Source organism: Mobula birostris, chromosome 4 (assembly GCF_030028105.1).
Source record: "Mobula birostris isolate sMobBir1 chromosome 4, sMobBir1.hap1, whole genome shotgun sequence".
Lineage (NCBI taxonomy): Eukaryota > Metazoa > Chordata > Chondrichthyes > Myliobatiformes > Myliobatidae > Mobula > Mobula birostris.
Window position 1 is genome coordinate 98,820,536 of NC_092373.1, and position 26,196 is coordinate 98,846,731.

At 44.6% G+C, this 26,196-nt stretch overlaps 1 long non-coding RNA gene across 1 annotated transcript in view; it reads left to right on the plus strand.

Annotated features, from left to right (window-relative positions):
• Nucleotides 1-25,828, plus strand: part of LOC140195988 (uncharacterized) — a 36,064-nt gene extending 10,236 nt beyond the window's left edge. The window contains exons 2-3 of the long non-coding RNA XR_011885589.1: nucleotides 16,043-16,353; nucleotides 25,671-25,828. This is a non-coding gene — a long non-coding RNA (uncharacterized lncRNA). The remainder of the gene's footprint in view (nucleotides 1-16,042; nucleotides 16,354-25,670) is intronic.
• The last annotated feature ends 368 nt before the right edge of the window (nucleotides 25,829-26,196 follow it).

The window sequence follows — 26,196 nt, forward strand, 5'->3', positions numbered from 1 at the left end:
AAAATTAATCACAATATTGCAGGCTTGCCAAAGTAGCAGACATAGTCATTCAAAGTGACAAATGGAGAATTAATCACTTCATTATATGCCTCTACTCTGTCACTATTGTACTGTGATCAGAATCTGCAGAGAAGAGGCTGGTTAATATGTATTTCCTTTGCAGAGGAAGTGCACTTTGTTGTGAGTTTGTCTGTATGTCTATTTTGACACAGGGAGAGTCTTTAAAATCTCCCCATGTTATGCAGAGAGTTTAACTTTCTTCAGAGCATGTGTTGAAAGTTTTATAACTTGCATCCATGCCATCTGGTACTCCTTGCTTCCAAGGAGACTTCCCGAGTTGCAAAGAAAACCATTTAAAAAAAACCAAAGAAGCCGCTTTTTGATAGATGGAAGATGAGAAGGTCTAGGCAGCAGGTAGTAGAACATTGGGAAGCTGTATCCAGTTTATTCATTAATAAAGTTAGGCAGTGGCATATTGACTTTGGGGTTTACACCAACAATGCAGGATTAAGAAAGTTTTAGATATTTTTGAGTGAATTATACACCCACACCCCCCCCCCCCGATATCCCAAGCCCTTTAGAAACAATGAAAAATGGTGAAGAATAGTCATCGCGATAATGTGGATATGAGGCAGTCAGATTGTACAACAAACTCCAGTAAGCAGTGATGTTGCAGATAATCTGTTTTGTTTAGTAAGGAACAATGGGGGATAAATGTTGGACAAAACCAGAGATGATTCCTCAGCTCATCTTTGAAATAACAAAATAATGCCAATACAAACTAAAAATTCATTTGCACAGCTTCAGAAATGGTTCAGTTAATAACCAACATAATGTTGCACACATTTCCAGGAAATCTGATTCTGATATCTCCGCAGGGTTCACTTTCTCTGCCATCTTTCTCTGGCACAAAGTATCCCTGAATTATATTGACAGCAGAGCAATATGGAATATTCATTTGGAGTGAAATTTTAAACTTCACTGGTCTGTTAGCTGATAGTTACTACTTAGTCACAAGAACCAAGTTTATTAACCCCTCCAAAACTGGAAAAACTACTTAAAGGAAAGCACACAAAATACTGAAGGAACTCAGCAGCTCAGGCAACATCTATGGAAATGAATAGATAGTTGATGTTTCAGGCCAAGATCCTTCTTCGGGAGAAGGAAGGGGGAAGGCAACAGAATAAAAAGGTGATTGGAGGGGAAGGAGACTAGCTGGAAGAGGATAGGTGAAGCCAGGTGGGTAGGAAAGGTGAAGGGCTAGAGTAGTAGAAATCTGATAGGAGAAGAGAGTGGACTATGCGAGAAAGGAGGGGGCCCAGGGGGAAGTGATAGGCAGGTAAGAAGAGTTAAGAGCTCAGAATGGGGAATAGAGGAGAGGAGGATAAATTCTGTTTACCGAAATGAGAAATCGATACTCATGCCATTAGGTTAGAGGCTACCCAGAGGAAATGTAATGTGTTGTTCCTCCATCCTGAGGGTGGCCTCATCTTGGCACAAGAGGAGACAATGGACCAACATATCAGAAATAGGAATAGTGATTGGAATTAAAATATTTGGCCACTGGGAAGTCCTGCTTATGGCCCTGAATGAAGGTGAGAAAGGAGGTGGGTGGACAGGTGTGGCACTTGGGCCACTTACAGGGATAAATCCTGGGAGGGAGGTATGAATGGACAAGGGAATCACAGGAGAAGCAATCCCTGTGTAAAGTGGGGTTGGGGTGTAGGTAAAGATAGGTTTGGTGGTGGGATCCCTTTGGAGATGGTGGAAGTTGCAGAGGATGATGTGTTGGATGTGGAGGCTGATGAAATGATAGGTAAGAACAAGAGGAGTTCTATCACTATTAAGGCAACAAGAAGATGGGGCAAGTGTGGATGTATGGGGAATGGGAGGAGTTATGGGTGAGCTACTTAGAGGGGACAACATACACTGAGGTTTGTGATCTCCTGTAAACTCACGAAGCCACCTCTTCACACATAATTTCACCTTCTATTCAACAAAGGTCAGGGTTATGATTGGGATTTATTCTCAGTTTCTTGACCTCAGGACCATTCCTGGCCTCTGCCACATCTCACAGTTTGCTGCTCACTGCTGCATTAGGGAAGTCACTCAGACTCCATTCCCAAGAAGGGGAGACTCAGCCACTGATTCCAGAGCCCACAGGAGCAAGCAAAGTGGATATGCATTACTACATGTTCATGGCATTAATTAGTCACTGTAATGGTGTTTATGGAAGACACATCATGTTCAAGAATGTCAGCTGCAAAGTGCAAAACTATGTAATGTTGCACTTAGCTGGCATGGTTGGATTCAGCATAACATTGTCGTTGTGCTGAAAACCCTTGTAGCTGCTGGCATTTACCTCAGTAGGTGGGATCTCTGAAAGCAGATCTTAAGAGGAGAACTACAATGCAGGAAATTCTTTCGGAATTGCAGGGGAGTTTTGAAATAAAAACGGAAAACGCTGGAAATATTCAGCTGATCCAATAGAATCAGTGGTCTCGCAACATGCTGGAGGAACTCAGCAGGTCGGGCAGCATCCGTGGAAAAGATCGGTCGACGTTTCGGGCCGGAACCCTTCTTCAGGGCTGTAGAGGGAAGGGGCAGAGGCCCTATAAAGAAGGTAGGGGGAAGGTGGGAAGGAGAAGGCTGGTAGGTTCCAGGTGAAAAACCAGTAAGGGGAAAGGTAAAGAGGTGGGGGAAGGGAGGCAGGGAGGTGATAGACAGGAAAGGTGAAGAAACAATACGGGAAAACACAATGGGTAGTATTAGGAGGTGGAACCAAGAAGGAGGTGGTAGGCAGCTGGGGGAGGGGGCAGAGTGACATAGGGATAGGGGAAGGGAGGGGGAGGGAATTACTGGAAGTTGGAGAATTCTATGTTCATACCAAGGGGCTAGAGACTACCTAGACGGTATATGAGGTGTTGCTCCTCCAACCTGAGTTTAGTCTCATCATCTACTGCCATCCTAATCCAATCTGGTTCATTACACAACAACCAATCCAGAATAGCCTTTCCTCTAGTAAGCTAAACCACAGGCTGCCATAAGAAGCCATCACATAAGCTCTCTTTTCTCTCTTTTTAGATGCAGCACAAAACTGATTTTTCCAATTGCACTCTACCTGCAATCTATCCCAATGTGACCAAGAAAGTTACAAGAGGTCCAGGTACAATCTCTGGAAAGCCATCACATGGGTGAAGTGGCTATTCTAAACTAAACTTGAATCAACAAAGGATGCTTGACAGTTGTGCCTGAAATTGAATGATATCAGCTCTTATGAAGTAAAATTAAGTGATATAGGCAACAACAGGGCTTTGCTTCCACATGAGCTCAACATCTTCTATGTCCACTTTGACCATCAAAACGTGGAAGAACCATAATGAACTCCTGCTGCGCACAATGTCTCTGAAGCAAATGTGCTAGCAACCTTCAGGAGGCTGAATCCACGAACAGTATCTGGCCCTGATGGTGTACCTTGCCAAATATAAAGACCTGCGCTGATTAATCAGCTGAAGTGTTTGCTGAGGTCTTTAACGTTTTGTTTTGGCAGTCTGAGATACCCACCTGATTCAAGCAGACTTCATTTATACTAGTCTCTAAGAAGAATGTAGTAACCTGCCTCACTGACTGTTGTCCAGTAACAGTTACATCCAATGCCATATTTGTCACAATGGCGGGGGCATAGGGAGCAAGGGTGGACCCAAATGCAAGACACATCTTGTGAGGTTAATTAAATTTAGTTTATTGTTCGATATCAGGAGAGCCAGGCAGGAGCAGGAGTAGCGAACTGGACAATGACAGAGGACAATGACTGGACCGGGACCAAGGGTCTGGGCTAGGACCCGGAATCGGCTCCCAGAGCTAGAGGAGACATGAAGAGGCTAGGGTATGGACTCCGAGCCCGAGACTGGGCAAGGACCCAGTACCTGGGTCTTGCCTCAGGCTCAGACCCCAGAACCAGGCATGGACATGACATGGGCTAGGGAGAGAAGGAACATGGGAACACAGAGCCTCGGTCTCAGGAGAGCAGGTACATGGAACCATGGACACATACACAGAACACAGAGTCGGGACCCCTCCTTGGGTACAGGACATAGGGCTGGGACTCACACGCAGAACAGAGAGCCGGGACCCCTCTTTGAGTACAGGACATAGGGCCGGGACTCATGACCCTCCGCGGGGCAACGGCAAGACGGCCTGACTTACCCCATGGAGGCGAGGACAAGACAAGACAGAACATGACCCCCCGCGGGACAATGGCAAGATGGCCTGACCTACCCCACAGAGGCAAGGACAAGACAAGACAAGACATGACTCCCCGCGAGGCAACGGCAAGACAGCCTGACTTACCCCATGGAGGCAAGGACCAGACAAGACAAAATATGACCCCCCGTGGAGCAATGGCAAGACGGCATGACTTACCCACGGAGGCGAGGACAAGACAAGACAAGACCAACACAAATGAACACCAGACAGTACCTATCTAGCTCCGGCGATGGAACTAGACCGAAGTGCAGGTGGGGGCTGCAGACGAGGGCTAGAGGCGAGAGGGGCAGAAAAGGGATTCAGCCAAGGGGGTAGGACAGGAATCACAGACTGCCAGGGCCAGGACTTGACTTGGTGCTAGAATGTCACCAGGGCCAGGACTTGACTTGTTGCTAGAATGCCGCCGAGGACAGGACTTGACTTGCTGCTAGAATGTCACCAGGACCAGGACTTGACTTGGTGCTAGAATGCCGCTGGAGCCAGGACTTGACTTGGAGCCTCCGGGTAGTGGCGAGTTCTCGACTCGGCCCGGGAACAGTAGACAGCGGTTCTTGATTCCCTCTGGCGGGTTAACTGACGGACCCACCTCGGTGAGGAAACTTTGCAGGCTCGCTTTGGCGAGGTAACTGGACAGGATTGCTCCGGTGAGGAAGAGGCAAATTACCGGCACTCGCCTTGGGCGGAGACAAGGTTTGCTCCGGCCAGATGACATCGGCACACCGTACCTTAGAAGACTTTGCAGACACACCTGCACTGAACGACTGAAAGTCGAAGACTATAAACTACCGGTTCAGCCGAGCGTTAATTGCCTTTAATCACCAAAGTCGAGAGACACGGGAAAACAGGGAATCAATGTTCCGGATCGTAACACAAACAAGGTAAATTTAAAGGGACCCCGATCCGGACCACGACAATATTCAAGTTTGCTGATGACACCATTGTTGTAGGCCGAATCAAATGTGGTGACAAATCAGTATGTAGGAGGCAGATTGAAATTTTGGCTGAGTGGTGCCACAACAACCTCTTACTCAATGTCAGCAAGACCAAGGAGCTGATTACTAACTTTAGGAGGAGCAATTACGAAGAAAGCATGGCATCACCTCTGCTCCTTTAAGAGTTTGTGAAGATTTAGCATGATATCTAAAACTTTGACAAACTTCTACAGATGTGTGCTAGGGAGTATGTTGACATCGTAGCCTGGTATGGAAACACCAATGCACATGAATAGAAAATCCTACAAATTGTAGTGGGTACAGCCCAGTCCATCACAGATTAACCCTCCCCACCATGGACCACATCTGCACGAAGCATTGTCGCTGGAAATTAGAATCCATCATCACATACCACTACCACACAGGTCATGCTCTCGTATTGCTGTTGCCATCAGAAGGTACAAGAGCTTCATGACTCACTCCACTAGGTTCAGGAACAGTTATCACCCCTGAACTATCAGGCTCTTGAACCAAAGAGGATAACTTCACTTGTCCCATCATCGAAATGTTCCCATAATCTATGGATTCACTTTCAAGGACTCTTCATCTCAGGTCCTTGATATTTATTGTTTATTTATTATTATCATTTCTCTCCTTTTGTATTTACAAAGTTTGTTGTCTTAACTCTATCCATAAAGACTCTACACCTGATCTTTCTAAGAGTTTAATTTTAGTTCCTTACCAACAGAGCCACGCCACCCCCTCTGCCTACCTGCCTGTCTTTTTGATACAATGTGTATCTTTGGATGTTAAGCTCCCAGCTATAATCTCCTGTCAGCCACGACTCAGTGATGCCCACAATATCATTAAGCGACATAGGCATCAGCAGGGCTTTGCTTCCACATGAGCTCAATATCTTCTGTGTTCACTTTGACCATCAAAACGTGGAAGAACCATAATGAACTCCTGCTGCTCACAATGTCTCTGAAGCAAATGTGCTAGCAACCTTCAGGAGGATGAATCTACGAGCAGTATCTGGCCCTGATGGTGTACCTTGCCAAATATAAAGACCTGCGCTATGAGTGGGCCAAGGTCTGGCAGATGGAATACAATGTTGGTAAATGCGAGATCATCCACTTTGGAAGGAATAATAGAAGAGCAGATTATTATTTAAATGGTGAAAGATTGCAGCATGCTGTTGTGCAGAGGGACTTGGGAGTACTTGTCCATGAATCGCAAAAAGTTGGCTTGCGGGTACAACAGGTTATTAAAAAGGCAAATGGAATGTTGGCCTTCATTGCTAAAGGCATTGAATTCAAGAGCAGGGAGGTTATGCTGCAACTATACAGGGTACTGGTGAGGCTGCACCTGGAGTACTGTGTGCAGTTCTGGTCTCCATACCTGAGGAAAGATATACTGGCTTTGGAGGCAGAGCAGAGGATGTTCACCAGGTTGATTCCAGGGATGAAGGGGTTAACCTATGAGGTGGGATTGAGTCGCCTGGGACTATACTCTTTGGAGTTCAGAAGAATGAGAGGCAATCTTATAGAAACATACAAAATTTTGAAAGGGATAGATAAGATAGAAGTAGGAAAGTTGTTTCCATTGGTAGGTGAGACTAGAACTAGGGGACATTGCCTCAAGATTCAGAGGAAAAGACTTAGGACAGAGATGAGGAGAAATTGTTTTTCCCAGAGAGTGGTGAATCTGTGGAATTCTCTGCCCAGGGAAGCAGTTGAGGCTTCCTCACTAAATATATTTAAGAAACAGATAGATTTTTACATAGTAAGGGAATTAAGGGTTATGGGGAAAAGGCAGGTAGATAGAGCTGAGTTTACAGACAGATCAGCCATAATCTCATTGAATGGCGGGGCAGGCTCAATGGGCTGGATGGCCTACTCCTGCTCCTATTTCTTATGTTCTTATGTTCTAATAAACTCAGCAGACCAGGAAAAAGGTACAGTCAACATTTTGGGCCAAGACAATTCATCAGACTCAGCCCAAAACATACACTTTTCCATAGATGCTGCCTGGTCTGATGAGTTCCTCCAGCATTCTGTGTGTGTTCCAATAAGTTTGTCAACATTCCAAATTTATGTAAACTTTGAAGAAAGTAGATGTGCTGTAGTACTTTATTTGTGATGGTACTTGTATGCCGTTTCTGGGACAGATCCTCAAATATTACATCAAGGAATTTAATGTTACTCACTCTCTTCACCTCTGATCCCTTAATGAGGATTGGCTCATCCTGCTGTAATTGATGATAAGCTCCTTGGTCTTGCTGACATCGAGTTAGGGATTGTTGTGGTGGCATTATTCAACCAGATTTTTAATCTCCTTCATATATTGTGATTTGTTACCACCTTTGATTTGACCAACAACAGCAGTGTCATCATCAAATTTAAATATGACATTGGATCTGTACTTAGCTACACAATTATAAGTGAGGAAGTCATGGAGGAATTGTCTACAGAGTCTCTGTGGGTGGATGTTAGGAATAGGAAGGGGTCAATAACTCTACTGGGTGTTTTTTATAGTGTTGGAGTTGTTAAAATACATTAGGATGGATAAGTCCCCGGGGCCTGACGGAATATTCCCCAGGCATCTGGTTAGTTCCAAGGGTTTAGATGGGGCAGAGTTTGTTAAGTGTGTCCAGGAGGGATTCCCGTCACAGTATGTGGACAGGCCGACCGGGGGAATGCCATACTAGATCTAGTACTTGGTAATGAACTGGGTCAGGTCACAGATCTCTCAGTGGGTGAGCATCTGGGGGACAGTGACCACCGCTCCCTGGCCTTTAGCATTATCATGGAAAAGGATAGAATCAGAGAGGACAGGAAAATTTTTAATTGGGGAAGGGCAAATTATGAGGCTATAAGGCTAGAACTTGCGGGTGTGAATTGGGATGATGTTTTTGCAGGGAAATGTACTATGGACATGTGGTCGATGTTTAGAGATCTCTTGCAGGATGTTAGGGATAAATTTGTCCCAGTGAGGAAGACAAAGAATCGTAGGGTGAAGGAACCATGGGTGACAAGTGAGGTGGAAAATCTAGTCAGGTGGAAGAAGGCAGCATACATGAGGTTTAGAAAGCAAGGATCAGATGGGTCTATTAAGGAATATAGGGAAGCAAAAAAGGAGCTTAAGAAGGGGCTGTAAAGAGCAAGGAGGGGGCATGAGAAAGCCTTGGCAAGTAGGGTAAAGGAAATCCCCAAGGCATTCTTCAATTATGTGAAGAAAAGAAGGATGACAGGAGTGAAGATAGGACCGATTAGAGATAAAGGTGGGAAGATGTGCCTGGAAGCTGTGGAAGTGAGTGAGGTCCTCAATGAATACTTCTCTTCGGTATTCACCAATGAGAGGGAACTTGATGATGGTGAGGAGAATATGAGTGAGGTTGATGCTGTGGAGCATGTTGATATTAAGGGAGAGGAGGTGTTGGAGGACAGGATTAAGGAAAACCCCAAGGCATTCTACGAGTATGTGAAGAGCAAGAGGATAAGGCGTTAGAGAATAGGACCAATCAAGTGCGACAGCGGAAAAGTATGTATGGAACTGGAGGACATGACATGACATGACAACTGGAGGACATGACATGACAAATGAATACTTTGTTTCAGTATTCACTACGGAAAAGGATCTTGCCGATTGTAGGGATGACTTGCAGCGGACTGGAAAGCTTGAGCATGTAGATATTAAGAAAGAGGATGTGCTGGAGCTTTTGGAAAATATCAGTTGGATAAGTCAATGGGACTGGACGGGATGTACCCTAGGTTACTGTGGGAAGCGAGGGAGGAGATTGCTGAGCCTCTAGCAATGATCCTTGCATCATCAATGGGGAGGGGAGAGGTTCCAGGGGATTGGAGGGTTGCGGATGTTGTTCCCTTATTCAAGAAAGGGAGTAGGGATAGCCCAGGAAACTATAGACCAGTGGTTGTTAAGTTGATGGAGAAGATCCTAAGAGGCAAGATTTATGAACATTTGGAGAGGCATAATATGATTAGGGATAGTTAGCATGGTTTTGTCAAAGGAAGGTCATGCCTTACAAGCCTGATTGAATTTTTTGAGGATGTGACTAAACACATTGATGAAGGTAGAGCAGTAGATGTAGTGTATATGGATTTCAGCAAGGCATTTGTTAAGGTACCCCATGCCAGGCTAACTGAGAAAGTAAGGAGGCATGGGATCCAAGGAGACATTGCTTTGTGGATCCAGAACAGGCTTGTCCACAGAAGGCAAAGAACGGTTGTAGTCGGATCATACTCAGCATGGAGGCCAGTAACCAGTAGTGTGCCTCAGTGATCTGTTCTAGGTCACCTACGCTTTGTAATTTTTATAAATGACCTGGACAAAGAAGTGGAGGGATGGGTTAGTAAATCTGCTGATGACACAAAGGTTGGGTGTGTTGTGGATAGGGTGGAGGGCTGCCAGAGGTTACAGGGGACATTGATAGAATGCAAAACTGGGCTGAGAAGTGGCAGATGAAATTCAACCCAGATAAGGGTGAGGTGGTTCATTTTGGTAGGTCAAATATGTGGGCAGAATGTAGCATTAATGGCAAGACTCTTGGCAGTGTGGAGGATCAGAGGGACCTTGGGATCCGAGTCCAGACTCAAAGCTGCTATGCAGGTTGACTCTGTGGTTAAGAAGGCATACGGTGCATTGGCCCTCATCAATCACGGCATTGAGTGTAAGAGCCGAGAGGTAATGTTGCAGCTATATAGGACCCTGGTCAGACCCCACTTGGAGTACTGTGCTCAGTTCTGGTCACCTCACTTCAGGAAGGACGTGGAAACCATAGAAAGGGTGCAGAGGAGGTTTACAAGGATGTTGCCTGGATTGGGGAGCATGTCTTATGAGAATAGCTTGAGTGAACTCGGCCTTTTCTCCTTGGAGCGACGAAGGATTGAGGTGACCTGATGGAGGTGTACAAGATAATGAGAGACATTGATCATGTAGATAGTCAGAGGCTTTTCTCTGGGTCTGAAATGGCTAGCACAAGAGGGCACAGTTTTAAGGTGCTTGGAAGCAGGTACAGAAGAGATGTCAGGGTTAAGTTTTTTACTCAGAGTGTGTGGAATGGGTTGCCGGTGGCGGTGGTGGAGGCAGATACGATAGGGTCTTTTAAGAGACTCCTGGATAGGTATATGGAGCTTAGTAAAATAGAGGGCTATGAGTAACCCTGGGTAATTTCTAAGGTAAGGACATGTTTGGCACAGCTTTGAGGGCCAAAAGGCTTACATTGAGCTGTAGGTTTTCTATGTTCCTATATTTCTATCTATAAAGTGAGTAGAACAGGAGCTAGGCACACAGTCTTGTGTTGACTTGTGTTGAAGTGATTGTGGAAGAGATGTTGTTGCCAATTTGTACTGACTGGGTCTGTATGTGAAGAAATGAGGGATCCAGTTGCACGGGGACGTATTCAGGGCCAGCTCTTGGATCTTAGTGATTAGTTTTAAGGGAATGATGGTGTTGAAATGATAGAACAGACTCAATGGGCTGAATGGCCTAATTCTGCTCCTATTTCTTATGGTTTTATGGCTTATGAATGACGATCTGTAGCCAATGAAGAGCATCCAGATGTATGCATCTTCATTGTTCATGTGTTCCAGAGCTGAGTAAGAGGTTATCTCATGGAAGAATTAATGGAGCTAATTATTTCTCTGAAGCAGATTTTCTGTCGGACTTTGAATCACAGCCAATTCTAGATAGTTTAATGATTGTTGTTGCTAAGATCATCTCAGATCATCAGTGTAACCTATGCAGGTTGCACAAACCAGCACAATACTCTTATAGACACTGAATGTAAAATTACTTTATTTCCATATTTTCTGCAGCCTTGCTTTTTTGATGCTTGATTCATCAGAATCATGCCGTGTATACAAACCTTTCCACTGTCACTGTCCTACATTGTACACTGTTTCTGGAGACTTCTGTAAACTTTGTTTATTTTCAGAGGCCTACCAGCATTCAAGGGCACAACAATTATTTATTTTACTGTAAAAAAAATAGGGTGAATAAAATAAAATGTCGATTCACTTAAGCCATGTTTTAACATTTTAGCTCATGCAGGGAACAGGGTCAATAGGTTGAAGAGTCTATTTCAGTGGTGTATAATTCAATGATTTAACTCTGAAGAAGGACTAAACACGCGGAAAATACTTTTTTTGTAATAAGCCCATTTTCCAATTGCAAAATGTTTCTACCCTTTATCATGGAATGTTTTATCAAAAAGGGGATGCTTAGTTTTATTTATACTGTCAAAGCAATTCCTCCTCTAAATTGTAAATTAAAATGAAATCTTCCTGGATTCTGATTCCACAGTTTTCCATCTTTCCAGATTTGGTAAAATGAAGTAACTCTCATAAGGAATTTCTACAGAGATTCTTTTGTTCCCCCACTGTGGGTTTTGAAAACTTCTCCCTATGTTATTACAATCAGTAATTTCCAGAAGATAGGATTCAAAGCACTTCGGGGCCAGTGGATACTTATCCACATTTTCAGCTTCACCAAATTTCAATGGAAAATGACAGGGCTTTTGCTCAGTAATGATATTTGTTTTTGACAGATTTCCACCTGTGTTTCAGTTCATCATTTCACGAGAATGTGTCCAGAGTTAATGGTAAGTTTTTTATTTGAGATGTGGGAACTCTAGGTGACCTCCAGTCTGCTAGATAACTACATCTTCACAAAGTGCATTGTGGGACGCAAAATTGCCTTCATTGGCATCAGATGAAATGTAACATGAGCGGAAAATCGAAACGTGTGATGAATACAGGATTAAAGGTGTAGTATTTGAATGCACACAGAATATGGAATAAGCTAGATATACCTTGTAAAACAGTCAGAAATTGACAGTTATGGTGTTGTGGGTATCACTGAGTCGAATCTGAGAGACTATAGCTGGGAGCTTAACATCTAAGGATACACATTGTATCAAAGGGACAGGCAGGTAGGCAGGAGGAGAGATGGCTTTGCTGGTAAAAAATGAAATCAAATCCTTAGAAAGAGGTGACATAGGATCAGAAAATGTAGATATCTTATGGGTAGAGTTAAGAAACAGCAAGGACAAAAAGACCCTGATGGGAGTTATATGCAGACCTCAGAACAGTAGCAAAGATATGGGATACAAATAACAATGAGAGATAGAAAACACATGTAAAAGGTTCTGATAGTCAAGAGGGATTTCAATATGCAGGTAGATTGGGAAAATCTGGTTGGTGCTGGATCTCAAGATGGGGAGCTTGTAGAATGTTTACAAGCAAGGTAGTCCTGGATTAGGTGTTTTGTAATGAACTAGAGTTGATTAGGGATGTTAGAATAAAGAAACCCAAAGGAGAAAGTGATTATAATATGAAAGAATTCACCTTGTAGTTTGAGAGGGAGAGGATAAAGTCACATATGTCATAATTACAGTGGAATGAAGGAAATTTCAGAGGCATGAAAGGATCAGGAAAAAGTCGATTGGAAGAGGACATTTGGCAAGTATGACAGCAGAACAGCAATGGCTCGAGTTTCTGAGGGCTGTTGACCTCTGTTCATTTGGTCTACGTAAGCATTTAGTTGGGATGAATATTTTCCCTGTTTTCCCTGAACACAGCCCTGGACTGGGCCCTTGTGGTGAAGAACTACATGCTTAATGTACGTGGCCATAGCCCATATTAAGTTGATGCTCGGAGAGAATCCAAACCTTCTCTCTGTACTGGTTGACAGGCCCCCTGCTCTAGAGGGCACTACGAGGAGTGACTGGGTTGGGAAACATATTTCAGCACTGCATGCATCAAGGAAGGTTTTCACTGCAGCAGTGTTCAGAGGGAATTCGAAAAGCACAGGTCCATCCTACAGATGAGAAATATGAGACGGGGACAAAGTGTATTACAAATGAGCAGACTGTACGGAATGGAAAGGTCCTGGAGTTGTCATTGGTCAGGATGGAGTTGAGACATGGAGTTACGTACGTATGTGAGCGTGCATCATTCCAGACTACGTAAAGCACAAACTGAAGACCATCAGAACTCCATGGAGAATAACACAGAAAATTAAAACACTTACCTGATAGAGTGTCACATAGTACAGACATTGATGAGGAGTGTGCAGCTGAGGACCTACAGAGTTGTTCAACAGTGACACAGACAGATGGGAGGCTCACAAAATTTTGCCACAGCAGTTATCCCTCAGCTTTAAGTTGTATGCAAGGAACATGACAGATTCTGCTATGTAGGGATTGACATCCTTGCTGTTGATGGAACAGTGCAACTGCACCTAAAAAGCTACATCAGGAATTTTCAGACAATCCGCATGGAATCCTCACGTGCCACACAGTGGGATGCACTCCTCAGTGAAGCTGAAGCTCAGCAACTTAGGTCAAAGATAGGTCAGATTCCATGGGTGACAAGACAAGCAGACCTGATATCCTGTTTGATGCCCGTGACTTGGCAACCAGCACAAACTTTACATGAGGCAAACAAGATAGTGCACAAAATTGAATCTGAAAAAATAGTCTTGAAGTTTCAACGGCCTGGAAAATGTGGCTCATTGAGACTCGTTGGTTTCAGTGATGTCTCACTTGGAAATCTCCCTGATGGAGGGACTCAAGGGAGACATCTTATTGTACTGATAGGAGAAGAAGGAAGATCTTTACCTCTCTATGGCAATCAAAAAGGATCTGAAAAGCTGTACGTAGTATGCTGGCAGGAGAAAACCTTGCAAAGACTGAAGGTATTGACACTGCTGTTTATCTGTTCTGAGCTTGTCCATGGTGATCCCAAGAAGAACAGTCTACAAATAACTTGTATTGCAGCCAACTACATTTTGGTTGATGCCATCAAATCCATCAAATCAGTTACAGAGAAGAGACTTCATCTAGAGATTTTGTAGCATTAAGGAACTTGTCCAAGCACAGAAAATTCATCATGTGTTATGGTCAACTACAAAAGAACAGCTAGCAGAGTGTCACAAAGAAGGGAGTGCCAGCTCTTGTGCTGCTGAAGGCACTGAGTGAAAGCATTTGGTACCTTAAGAACTATATCAACATCAAGGGTTAGAACTAATCCCCATATCCTAATGGATATTTGAATTATTTTTAATTTTTTAAAATAGACATATAAAAAGGGTGGGAGATTGTTGAGTTCTGTTCATTTGGTCCATGTAAGCATTTACTTGGGATGTTCACCTTCACTGTTATGGGCATGCACGTGAGGTGTGAGGGGGATTGTGGGTAAGATGATGACAGCCTTTATGTACTGAATGCAATCAGAGAAAGTAAAATTGTTTAAACAAAATAAAATCTTGTCTTTGCTGTTTAAGGGCAATTATGAAGGTGCGGGATAGATACAAAATTTAGTGGGAAGTTAGAGGATTGGGAAGCTCTTAAAAATTATCAGAAGGTAACTAAAAAAAGCCATAAGCGAGAAAAGATGAAACATGAAAGTATTCAGAATCAGGTTTATTATCACTGACATGTGTCATGGAATTTGTTCACTTAGCAGCAGCAGTTCAATGCAATACATAATATAGAAAGAAAAATAAATATATAAGTAAATCAATTACAGTAATGTATATCAAATAGATTAAAATAGTGCAAAAACAAAAATAATATATATTTAAAAAGTGAGATTGTGTTCATCGGTTCAACGTCCATTTAGGAATTGGATGGCAGAAGTAAAGAAGCTGTTCCTGAATCGCTGAATCAGATTCCATGGGTGGCTTCTGTACCACTTCCCTGATGGCAAAAATGAGAAGGGGCCATGCCCTGGGTGATGGGATCCCTAACAAAGGACGTCGCCCTTCTGATGCACTGCTCCTTGAGGAAGTCTTGGGCACCATGGGTGCTAGTACCCCGGGTGGAGCTGACTAATTTTACAACTTTCTGTAGCTGCTTTTCATCCTGTGCAGTAGCACTCTCTTATGCCAGACCGTGACGTCGACTGTCAGAATTCTTTCCATGGTATATCTATAAAGGTTTTCGAGTGGTCTAGCTGACAAACCAATTTCTTCAAACCCCTGATGAAATATAGCTAGTGAATGTCATCATGTGAATAATACAAAAGAGGATACCAAAAGTTTCTGGCCACTGGAAATTGACACTGGAGAGGTAGTAATAGGGGACAAAGAAATGGCTGACAAACCTAATACAGGTAAGTATTTTGCATTAATCTTCAATGTGAAAGACACAAACAAGTGTGTCAGAAATTCAAGAGTGTCATGATGCAGAAGTGAGTGTAATTGCTATTACTAAAGAAAAGATGCTTGGGAAGCCAAAAGGTTTGAAGGTAGATAAGTCACCTGGAATGGACCAGGTGGGCTAGACCCCAGCATTCTGACAGAGGTAGCTGAAGAGATTGTGGAGGCATTAGTAATGATCTTTCAAGAATCATTAGATTCCGGAATGGTTCCAGAGGACAGAAAATATGCAAGTGTCACTCCACTCTTCAAGAAGGGAGGGAGGCAGAAGAAAGGAAATTATAGCCAAGTTAGTCTGACGTCAATGGTTGGGCAGGTGTTGGTGTTGATCATTAAAGATGAGGTTTCAGATTACTTGGAGGGACATGATAAAATAGGCCAAAGTTTGCATGATTTCCTTAATGGAAATTCTTGCCTGACAAATGTGTTGGAATTCTTTGAGGAAATAACAGGCAGGGTAAATGAAGGACAGTCAGTGGAATTTGTTTACTTGGAGTTTCAGAAGGCCTTTGACAGGGTGCTGCACATGTTTAAGAAGATAAGACACATGGTATTACAAGGAGGAACTTAGGAGAACGATGGTGCCTAAAGGCAACTCCTTTGCTTGTATCTTCAGAAACCGCTCTATTTCTATCTTTAATATCTCTATTTTTCCTTTTCAGGGTTCCTTTGAAGACCCTGACCTGGAGTTACATGCTGGCTTTGATTCTTTGTGGGAATGGGACCCGCAATCGGGGTCTCACGACTAGCCGCTATTCAATATGCCAAGGATGTGGCCTAAAAGACTAGAGCGCCTTCAGGGTTGTGGGATTTCATGGCTCTGGAGGAGGGTGGACTCGAGGTCAGTGCCACAGCCTGGTGTTTCGCAGGAGACAGAAGATCGAAAGCAGCGAGTCGGCTGCTGGCTGTGCCCAGAGACCCGAGTTCTTTGGCACAGAGTTTGGAAAAAGCAACGCAACAGACTTTTAACATGGTAAGTCAGCGAGTTGTTTTGTTATGTCTCACCTCTCGATGTGAAATGGGGACACCTTTTTTCCTCTTATTATGGAGAGAGAGAGCCTGTGGTATGTCGAATACCAGGTGAACGAGTAGTCTTTGTGGTACTGCAAGTCTGTGACTTTATTGATGCTTTGTTGTACATTTGAGCACTCGGTGGGGTGTGCTGATGCTTTTTTGCTGATGGGGGGAGGTCGTTGCTTTGCTGCAGCTTATGCATGGGTGGGGGGAGGTGGGGGGGTACTTTGGGGTTCTAACATTTAACTGTCATTCATTCTTTGGGGCACCCCTCTGTTTTCACGGGTGTTTGCGAAGGAAAAGAATTTCAAGATGTATAGCATATACATTTCTCTGCCATTAAATGTGCCTTTGAAACCTCTGAAACCTTTGAAAAGCTTGGATAAAAGATTGGCTGACTAGTAGGCGACAAAGAGTGGAAATAAAGGTAACCTTTTCAAGTAGGCTGCCGATGACTGCTGGTATTTCACAGGGGTCAATGTTGGGACTGCTTCTTTGCATTTTATATGTTAGAGATTTGGGCCAAGTTTGAAAAGATGATATCAAGGTAGGTGGAGGGGAAGATAGTGCTAAGGATGCAAAGTGTTGGCAGAAGGACTTAGACAGATTGGAAGAATGGGTAAAGGAGTGGCAGATGGAATAAGGTGTAGGGAAGGGTATGATCATGCACTTTAGTAAAAGAAATAAAGGCATAGACTATTTTCTGAACATGTTAGGCCTGCACAGGCGAGCATTCTCAGTTAACCGGAGTCACCTGTCACTCATTTCCAACTCATCACCTGCAGCCTGTTTAAACTAGCTCTCATCCACTTGTTCACTCATTGAACTCACCAGTTGCTCAAAACCTGCAGTTATCTTGTTACCTATGAGCTTACTGTCCTTTCTGTCTTGTTTTTTTGCCCTTAATGACTTGTTCTTTCACAGTTGATTATTAAAGTTATTGCTAAATCTTCTCTGCCGCTCTGCTTTTGGCTCAAGACTCCTCTACATTTCCCAACTGGATGAATAACTTTCAATTGAACCGGTTTCTTGTTCCAGCACCACAGCCCCACTCACTCTCTCTGTCCTTCTCCATGCTGCCGATGGCTCCTTGCACACATGAGGCTCTGATGGATTCCAGCGTGGCAGGCATCTTTTTGGATTGGACTGTATGTGTACAGCCTGGACTCCCTGTCACACCCATCTCTCACCCTTGGACTCCCTGTCACACCCATCTCTCACCCTTGGACTCCCTATCTGTCAGGTCCGGTCTGTAAAGTCCGCATTCCAGTTCACAGTCTGGTCCATTGACCCTTGCTCCAGGTTTTCCTGTCCACTCTGTTTCTGTTCCTGTTGAGCACTAATTGAGGCAGCTGATTCTCTTTGGGGCTGGCTGCATAAATACCTCCAGAGACCAGGGCGTGGGCAGGATTGTTCTTGTCCTTACTCCTTGTATCCCTTCCCCTGCCTTCTGTTTCCTCGCCTGAAGCCCTGCTTTGTCTTGCAGGTAACTCTCGCCTTGCCTGAAGTTCTTGTCTCGCCTTGCATTGCCAGAAGCATTGCCTTGTCTTGCTGGTAACTCGCGCCTCGTCTTGCCTGCAGATTTGTCTTGGAGCCACCCTGTACCTAGGTCCCTACCTGTCCCTTACCTCTGCCAAGTAAGTCAGGCCGTCTTGCCATTACCCTGCGGTTGGTTCTGTCCCTTCCTGTCCCTTGCCTCCATCGGGTAAGCAAGGCCGACTTGCCGTTACCTACGGTTGGCTCTGTCCTTTCCAGTCCCTTGCCTCCGTTGGGTAAGCCAGACCGTATTGCTGTTACCTACGGTTGGTTCTGTTCCTTCCCGTCCCTTGCCTCCGTCGGGTGGAGTACCGCGCCCTGCCCAGGTGATCCGCGCCCTGCCCAGGAGTACCACACCCTGCCCAGGAGGAGCTTCAAGACCCCAAGCCTCGAGCCTCGCCCCAAGCCAAGCTTCAAGACCCCAAGCCTCAAGCCTCTAGTCTCAAGCCTCGCCCCAAGTCCCTAGTCTCAAGCCTTGCCCCAAGTCTCTAGTCTCATGCCTCGCCTCAAGTCACTGGTCTCCAGCCTCGCCTCAAGTCTGAAGACTCCAGCCTCGTCCTGCCTGCCAGCCTAGTCACGTTCTTGTCTAGTTCTGGGGTCCGAGCCAGATGCAAGACCCAGGTTCTGGGTCCTTGTCCAGTCTCTGGCTTGGAGTCCAAGCCCTAGCTCCTAGCTCTCTTGTCCAGTCTTGTTCCGGGTTCCCGGTTTTCATATCCATGTCCTTGCCCTCACCCTGTATCCTAGTCCTATCCCTAGTACTTTAGTGTCTGTGTCTTGCACTTGGGTCCGTTCCCAGCCAACCCCTTATGACACTATCACACACATCACTCACCCTTGGACTCCCTGTCACACCCATCTCTCACCCTTGGACTCCCTATCACACCCATCTCTCACCCTTGGACTCCCTATCACACTCATCTCTCACCCTTAGACTCCCTGTCACACCCATCTCTCACCCTTTCTACATTACAGCCATTGAAAGATTTCCTTTGTGGTCTGGGATGGTCAGAGCATATAAAAGGCCTGTGCACACGAGCATCAGAGAACACCACGAGTCTATCCAATTCCTCCTCGTTGCTTCACAACAACATTAATCTCATCTTGAGACTCCATTCACAACCCTCACTTCGCCTGGGCATCCAGTTCACAGCTGAGTTGGGGACCCACCTCCCTGCACCCTCAGCTGGCTTCACCACATAAATCCTAGCAACTGGAGGAAACCCTTGACCTCACACAACTCCCATAGGAATATACTTTATACTTTATACAAACGTACTTTATTGTCGCCAAACAATTGATGCTGGAACGTACAATCCTCACAGTGATATTTGATTCTGCGCTTTCCGCTCCCTGGATTACAAATATTAAATATTAAAAATAGTAAAAATTAGTAAATATTAAAAATTTAAATTATAAATCATAAATAGAAAATAGAAAAATGGAAAGTAAGGTAGTGCAAAAAAACCAAGAGGCAGGTCTGGATATTTGGAGGGTACGGCCCAGATCCAGGTCAGGATCCGTTCAGCAGTCTTATCACAGTTGGAAAGAAGCTGTTCCCAAATCTGGCCGTACAAGTCTTCAAGATCCTGAGCCTTCTCCCGGAGGGAAGAGGGATGAAAAGTGTGTTGGCTGGGTGGGTCGTGTCCTTGATTAACCTGGCAGCACTGCTCCAACAGCATGCGGTGTAAAGTGAGGCCAAGGATGGAAGATTGGTTTGTGTGATGTGCTGCGCCGTGTTCACGGTCTTCTGCAGCTTCTTTCGGTTTTGGACAGGACAGCTTCCATACCAGGTTGTGACGCACCCTAGAAGAATGCTTTCTACGGTGCATCTATAACAATCAGTGAGGGTTTTAGGGGACAGGCCAAATTTCTTTAGTTTTCTCAGGAAGTGAAGGCACTGGTGGGCCTTCTTGGCAGTGGACCCTGCTTGGTTGGACCAAGTCAGGTCATTTGTGATATTGACCCCGAGGAACTTAAAGCTTTTGACCTGTTCTACTTGTGCACCACCGATGTAAATTGGGTCGTGCGGTCTGCTACTCCTTCTGAAGTCGACAACCAATTCCTTCGTCTTACGGACGTTGAGAGATAGGTTATTGTCTTCACACCATGCCACCAGGTTCTTAATTTCCTCTCTGTACTCAAACTCATCATTACCCGAGATACGGCCTACAATTTTTGTGTCATCAGCAAACTTGTATATTGAGTTTGATGGAAACTTGGCTACACAATCATGAGTGTACAGTGAGTACAGCAGGGGGTTGAGTACACAGCCTTGTGGGGCACCGGTGCAAGACGATCCGGGTATTCCCTAACCAGAAACCTTGGATGAACTATGAGGTCAAGTCCCTTTTAAAGGCTAGAGCTTTGGCTTTTAGATCCGGGAATACCAGTCGCTACATGGAACCGAGGCGTGAACTCCGGAAAGCCATTAATGGCACCAAGAGGTAACATTGAGCCAAGTTGGAAGCCCAGGCTAACCAGAGGGACTTAACCATCACCTTCAGTAAAAAGGAAGCCAGCACCCTGCCACCTTACAGGTCACACAACTGTGCAAACAACCTCCTCCTGGGTAGTACCCCTCCCTGTTCTCCCTCTCCCCTCTTGAGACTCAAGCTATGAATGATTACATCACCAAACCCCTACAACAAGATTTTACCCAACCATTCCAGTCACAGGTAGCGCAGGATTCTTCTTTGTCAAATACAAAAATTGAGGTCTTCATTCTTGTATCGACTACCGTGGACTCAATAAAATCACTACTAAGAACCGCTACCCTCTTCTCTTGATGGATAGCGTACCCATTGGGGTTCCAGATCTTCATCAGAGCACATACAACTTGAACCACATCCGCCAGGAGGATGAGTGGAAGGCAGCATTCATAATACTTGGTAATGTCTTTCATATTTTCCAGCGGTCCCGCCATTTTCCAAATCTGCATCAATGAGATCCTATGAGACATGTTATATAGGCATGCATTTGTCTAGATTGATGACATCTTCATCTTCTCCAAGGACCCCTACGGTCACATTTGTCATATCTACTCACTCTTTCAGCTGTACTGCAAGTTAGGAAAATTCCAGTTCCACACCGCAGTCATTTCCTTCCTGGGTTACATCCCTTCACTCCAAGACATATTCATGAACCCAGAGAAAGTGTGCACCATCATTGAATGGCTCCGACCGTGCTCCCTCAAACAGCTACAGCACATCTTGGGCTTCTCCAACTTCTACCGCTGTTTCATCATCAACTACAGCCAAATCACCTCCCTCACCAAATCACCTACGTCACTGATAACTTGGTCTACTGCTGCGAACCATATGCTTTTGAGGAGCTCAAGAGAATCTTCACCATCGCTCTCATCTGCCGTCTGAACCCCTCTGGACCTATGGTGAACACATCTGAGGTGGGTGCAGGGGACATACATATTCTCTCAGTGAAGACTGGATGGGAAGACACACCCTTGCACCTTCTTTTCGAGCAAGTTCAACTCTACCCAGCTCCAAGAACACTAAGGCTGCCTCCCTGTCACTACAATTCAACCTAGCTGATCCGAAGATTGACCCTCAGTCCATCATTCCATCTAAGCAGATCCTTGCCCCGGTTGTTTGAGAACCAGATTCACCAGGTCCTACAGCATGAGACTGTTCCAAATAACCCACCTGACAACCATACTTACATGCCGGCGGCCATGCACTCTGAGGCCCTCCATGAGCCCATTCCTCACCTCTCTCCAGTCATCCAGAAGCACAGCAGAATCTGGATTTTCTGGTGACCACCATGATTGCAGATGTATGTCTGTTCATTGCTGCCAAGTCCAGTTTCTCCATCCAGTTTCCCAATGGGCTACCTCCAGCCCTGACACCCATGGTCCCACAGCACTATGCATTTCATCATTGGTTTCCAACTTCATTGTGATCATGACAGTGATAGACCGGCTCTCCAAGGTGCCCCCCCCACAAATTTCTGTCAGCCGCTGAGACCACAGATCTAGTTCTCCAACATGTGGTTCGCCTCCATGGTTTCCCTCAGGACATTGTTTCAGATCAGGGCCCACAATTTGTTGCCCTCTTTGGGCAAGACTTCTCCTTGCTCTGCACCTCAGTGAGTTTACCCTTGGCTGCCATCCACAGATCAATGGTCAGTCAGAAAGAATCAACAGCAATGGCAAAGTTTCTGCAATGCTTCGCCACTTCTAACCCTTCCACATGGAAGAAGGATCTGCTCTGATCTGAGCTGTTTCACAATCTACACAGCTCCTCTAGCACAGATATGTCACCCTTTGAAGTCTTCATAGTTACTAACTCCCATTGTTCTCTGCGGAGGGCCCAACCACCAGAGCCGTGAATTGTTAATGCCAGAATGTATGGAAGAGGACATGGAGGGCAATCCTAGTTGTAACTGTGCCTACTGCTGCCAGGCTGAGTGCTATCAGTGCCCAGCCAAACTACTCTGGCCTTAGGACTGGCTATGGGTATCCACCCGAGATCTGCCCCTACTATCAACTCCCACTAGCTCTCGCTCTGGTTCAGTGGCCTGTTTAAGATTCCCAGTCGCATCAACCCAGTCACTTACAGTCTCCATCTGCCACTGTTCCTCAGTATTACGTTTACCTTCCACATGTCCTGCCTCAAGCCTATTGTCCATGGATCAATCAACCAACGGGAGCCTCCATCTGCAGAACTGAGGATGATGAAAGATGGTGCAGTGTACCAAATTTGCTGGTTGATGGATTCACATCATTGTGGACAATTTTGGAGTCACCTGTCACTCGTTTCCAACTCATCACCTGCAGTCTGTTTAACCCAACTCTCATCCACAATCCTTGTTCACTCATCGAACCAGCCAGCTTTTATCAGTTGCTCCCAGCCTCCAGTTACTTTGTTGCCTGTGAGTTTACGATCTGTTCTCTCTTGTTTTGTGGCCCCTCATGACTTGTTATTTTATGGTTTATAATGAGCTGTCATTCAACACTAAATACATCGCCGCGGCTCTGCTTTTGGGTCAAGCCTTCCCTACATTTCCTGACAAAATGGGGAGAAAATTCAAAAATTAAAGGTGCAAGGGGATAAAGGGACTTGGGAGTCCTTGTGCAGGATTCCCTAAAGGTTAACTTGCAGGTTGAGTTGGTGGTGAGGAAGGCAAATGCATTGTTTGCATTCATTTCAAGAGGACTAGAATATAAGAGCAAGGATGTGATACTGAGGCTGTATAAGGCGTTGGTCAGACCAAACTTGGAATATTGTGAGCAATTTTGGGCCCCTTATCTACAAAAAAGATGTGCAGTATTAGAAAGAGTCCAGTGGAGGTTCACAAGAATGATTTCTAGAATGAAAGGTTAACATTTGAATAGCGTTTGATTGTGCTGTGCCTACACTTGCTGGAGTTTAGAAGAATAAAAGGGGAACTCATTGAAACCTATCAAATATTGAAATATATAGATAAAGTGGATGCAACGAGGATGTTTTCCATAGTAGGGGAGTCTATGACCAGAGAGTACAGCCTCAGAATAGAACGTCCATTTAGATCAGCGAAGAGCAGGAATTTCTTTAGCCAGAGGGTGGTGAATGTATGGAATTCATTACCACAGACGGCTATGAAGGCCAAGTCTTTGGATATATTTAAAACAAAGGTCGATAGGTTCCTGATTAGTCAGGGCATCAAAGGTTTATGGGGAGAAAGCAGGAGAATGGTGTTGAGAGGGATTACTGGTCAGTCATGATGGAATGGCAGAGCAGACTCGATTGTCTGAATGGCCAAATCTGTTTCTATGTCTTATGGTCATTTTTGCACAACTGTCCTGTTTATCATCAAAACCTGATAAAAACTATGATTGTTTATAAAAAGAGTCTTAGGTGAGTGTGTCCCCACAAAATTACTCAGAGTCTTCCCTGACTAGAGGATCTGGATAAGCCATGAGATCGGCAATCTGCTGAGGGCCAGATCAGTGGCATTCAGGTCTGGAGACCAAGTTATAAGCGAAAGGTCCAGGTATGATCTCCAGAACTAGCATCACACGTGTGAGGTGGCAATTCTGGACCAAACTAGAAAACTGAACGATATTCGACAGCTGTGGCAGTTTGAAAGCTATCAGCTCCAACAAAGTGAAACCTAGTGACATAGGTGGCAACAAAGCTTCACTCTCATATGTTTTTAATACTCACTTTGACTTTCAAAACATAGATGCATCTTCATGAACTCCCACAGCCCCTGATGACCCTATGATTCCAGTCTCTGAAGCTGACGTGAAAGCATCCTTCAGGAGGGTAAACCCATGGAAAGCATCCTGTCCAGACTGGGTACCTGGCAAGTACTAAAGACCTGTGTTGATCAACTGGCTGCAGTGTTCATGGATATCTTTAACCTCTTGCTTTGGCAGTCTGAGGTACCCTCCTGCTTCAGGCAGTCTTCAGTTATATTCGGGTTGAAGCAGAATGTGGAAACCTGCCTCAATGACGATCCTCCAGCATCACTCACATCCACTGTAATGAAGTGCTTTGAGAGGTTGGTGATGAAACATAATAATTCCTGCCTGAGAAGCAACTTGGATCCAATCCAGTTTGCCTCCCGTCACAACAGATCAACAACAGATGCCATTTCAAAGCCTCTTCACTCAGCCTTGGAACATCTAGACATTGAGGATGCATACATCACAATGCTCTTCATTGAATACAGTTCAGCATTCAACACGATCATCGCCTCAAATCTAATCAATAAGCTTAAAGTCCTAAGCCACAATACCTCCTTGTGCAACTGGAACTCTAATTTCTCACTTGCGGACCCCAGTCATTTCGGAATGGCAACAATATTTCCTCCACAAGCTCACTCAGCAAAGGTGCATCACAAGGCTGTGTTCTTAACTCTCTACTTCATTCACTTTACACTAATGACTGGGAGGTTAAGCACAGCTCCAATGCCATGTTCAAGTTTGCCGATGGCACCACTGTCATCGGCTGTATCAAAGGCAATGATGAATCAGCACATAGGAAGTGGACTGAAAATCTGGCTGAGTGGTGTCACAACAACAACCTCGCTCTCAATATCTGCAAGTCCAAGGAGATGATTATTGACTTCAGGAGGAGGAAACCAGAGGTCCATAAGACAGTCCCCATTGGGAGATCAGAGGTGCAGTGGGTCAAAAATTTTAAATTTCTTGGTGTTATCATTTCAGAGAATCTGACTTGGGTCCAGCATGTAAGTGCCATTACAAAGAAAGCATTGTAGTGTCTCAAATTTCTTATAAGATTGTGAAGATTCAGTATGTCATTTAAAACTTTGACAAACTTCTATAGCTCTCTGGTTGCATCACAGTCTGGTATGGAAACATCAACACCCTTGTATGGAAAATCCTTCAAAATGCAGTAGATACAAGTTAGCTCCAGGTAAAACCCTCCTCACCATTGAGCACATGTATATGGAGTCAGTGGCAGGAAAAGAGCATCGATCAGTAGGAACCCCCACCATACAGGTCAAGCTCTCTTCTTACTGCTGCCATCAGGAAGAAGGGACAGAAGCCGCAGGACCCACACGGCCTGGTTCATGATCAGTTACTATCCCTCAAAAATCAGGCTCTTGAACCAGTGGGGATAACTTACCTCAACTTCACTTGCCCCAACACTGAACTGTTCCCAGAACTATGGACTCACCTTAGGGACTCTTCATCTCATGTTCTTGATATTTATTGTTGATTTATTTATATTATTATTTCTCAAGAGCTGTATAATTCATCTCCTTCTACCCTAGGCCACGAACTTATCAATCACTCCTGCTGTGGACCACTTCTACAAAGAAGGGATCCGTATGCTCCACGACCACTGGACTAAGTGTGTACATGTAGGAGGGGACTATGTTGAAAAATAAATGTGCTAGGTTTTCTAAAATTGACTCCTTCTACCTTAGGCCACGAACTTATCAATCACTCCTGGTATGTACTTCAATAATAAATTTATTTTTAACATTGGACTTTGAACTTTGAAATCTAAATTATTAACTTACATGAAAAACAAACATATAAATGTCCAACTGGGATAAAAATAGAAACCCACAAGGCCACTGATTCACTTACTTGAAAACATGTCATCCTGTAAAGTGAGTGTGAATCTACTATGGCTCGTTGTACGTGAAAAGTCCAAGGATTTGAAATCATCTAATTGGGCATCTTTAACACATTAATGTTAAATGAAGTGGTTCAGCTCCATAATACCTCCTGTACTTTAATATGAATGAACGCTTAGCTGCAAACCTCAGCAAGATACAGATGTAGTTCGTT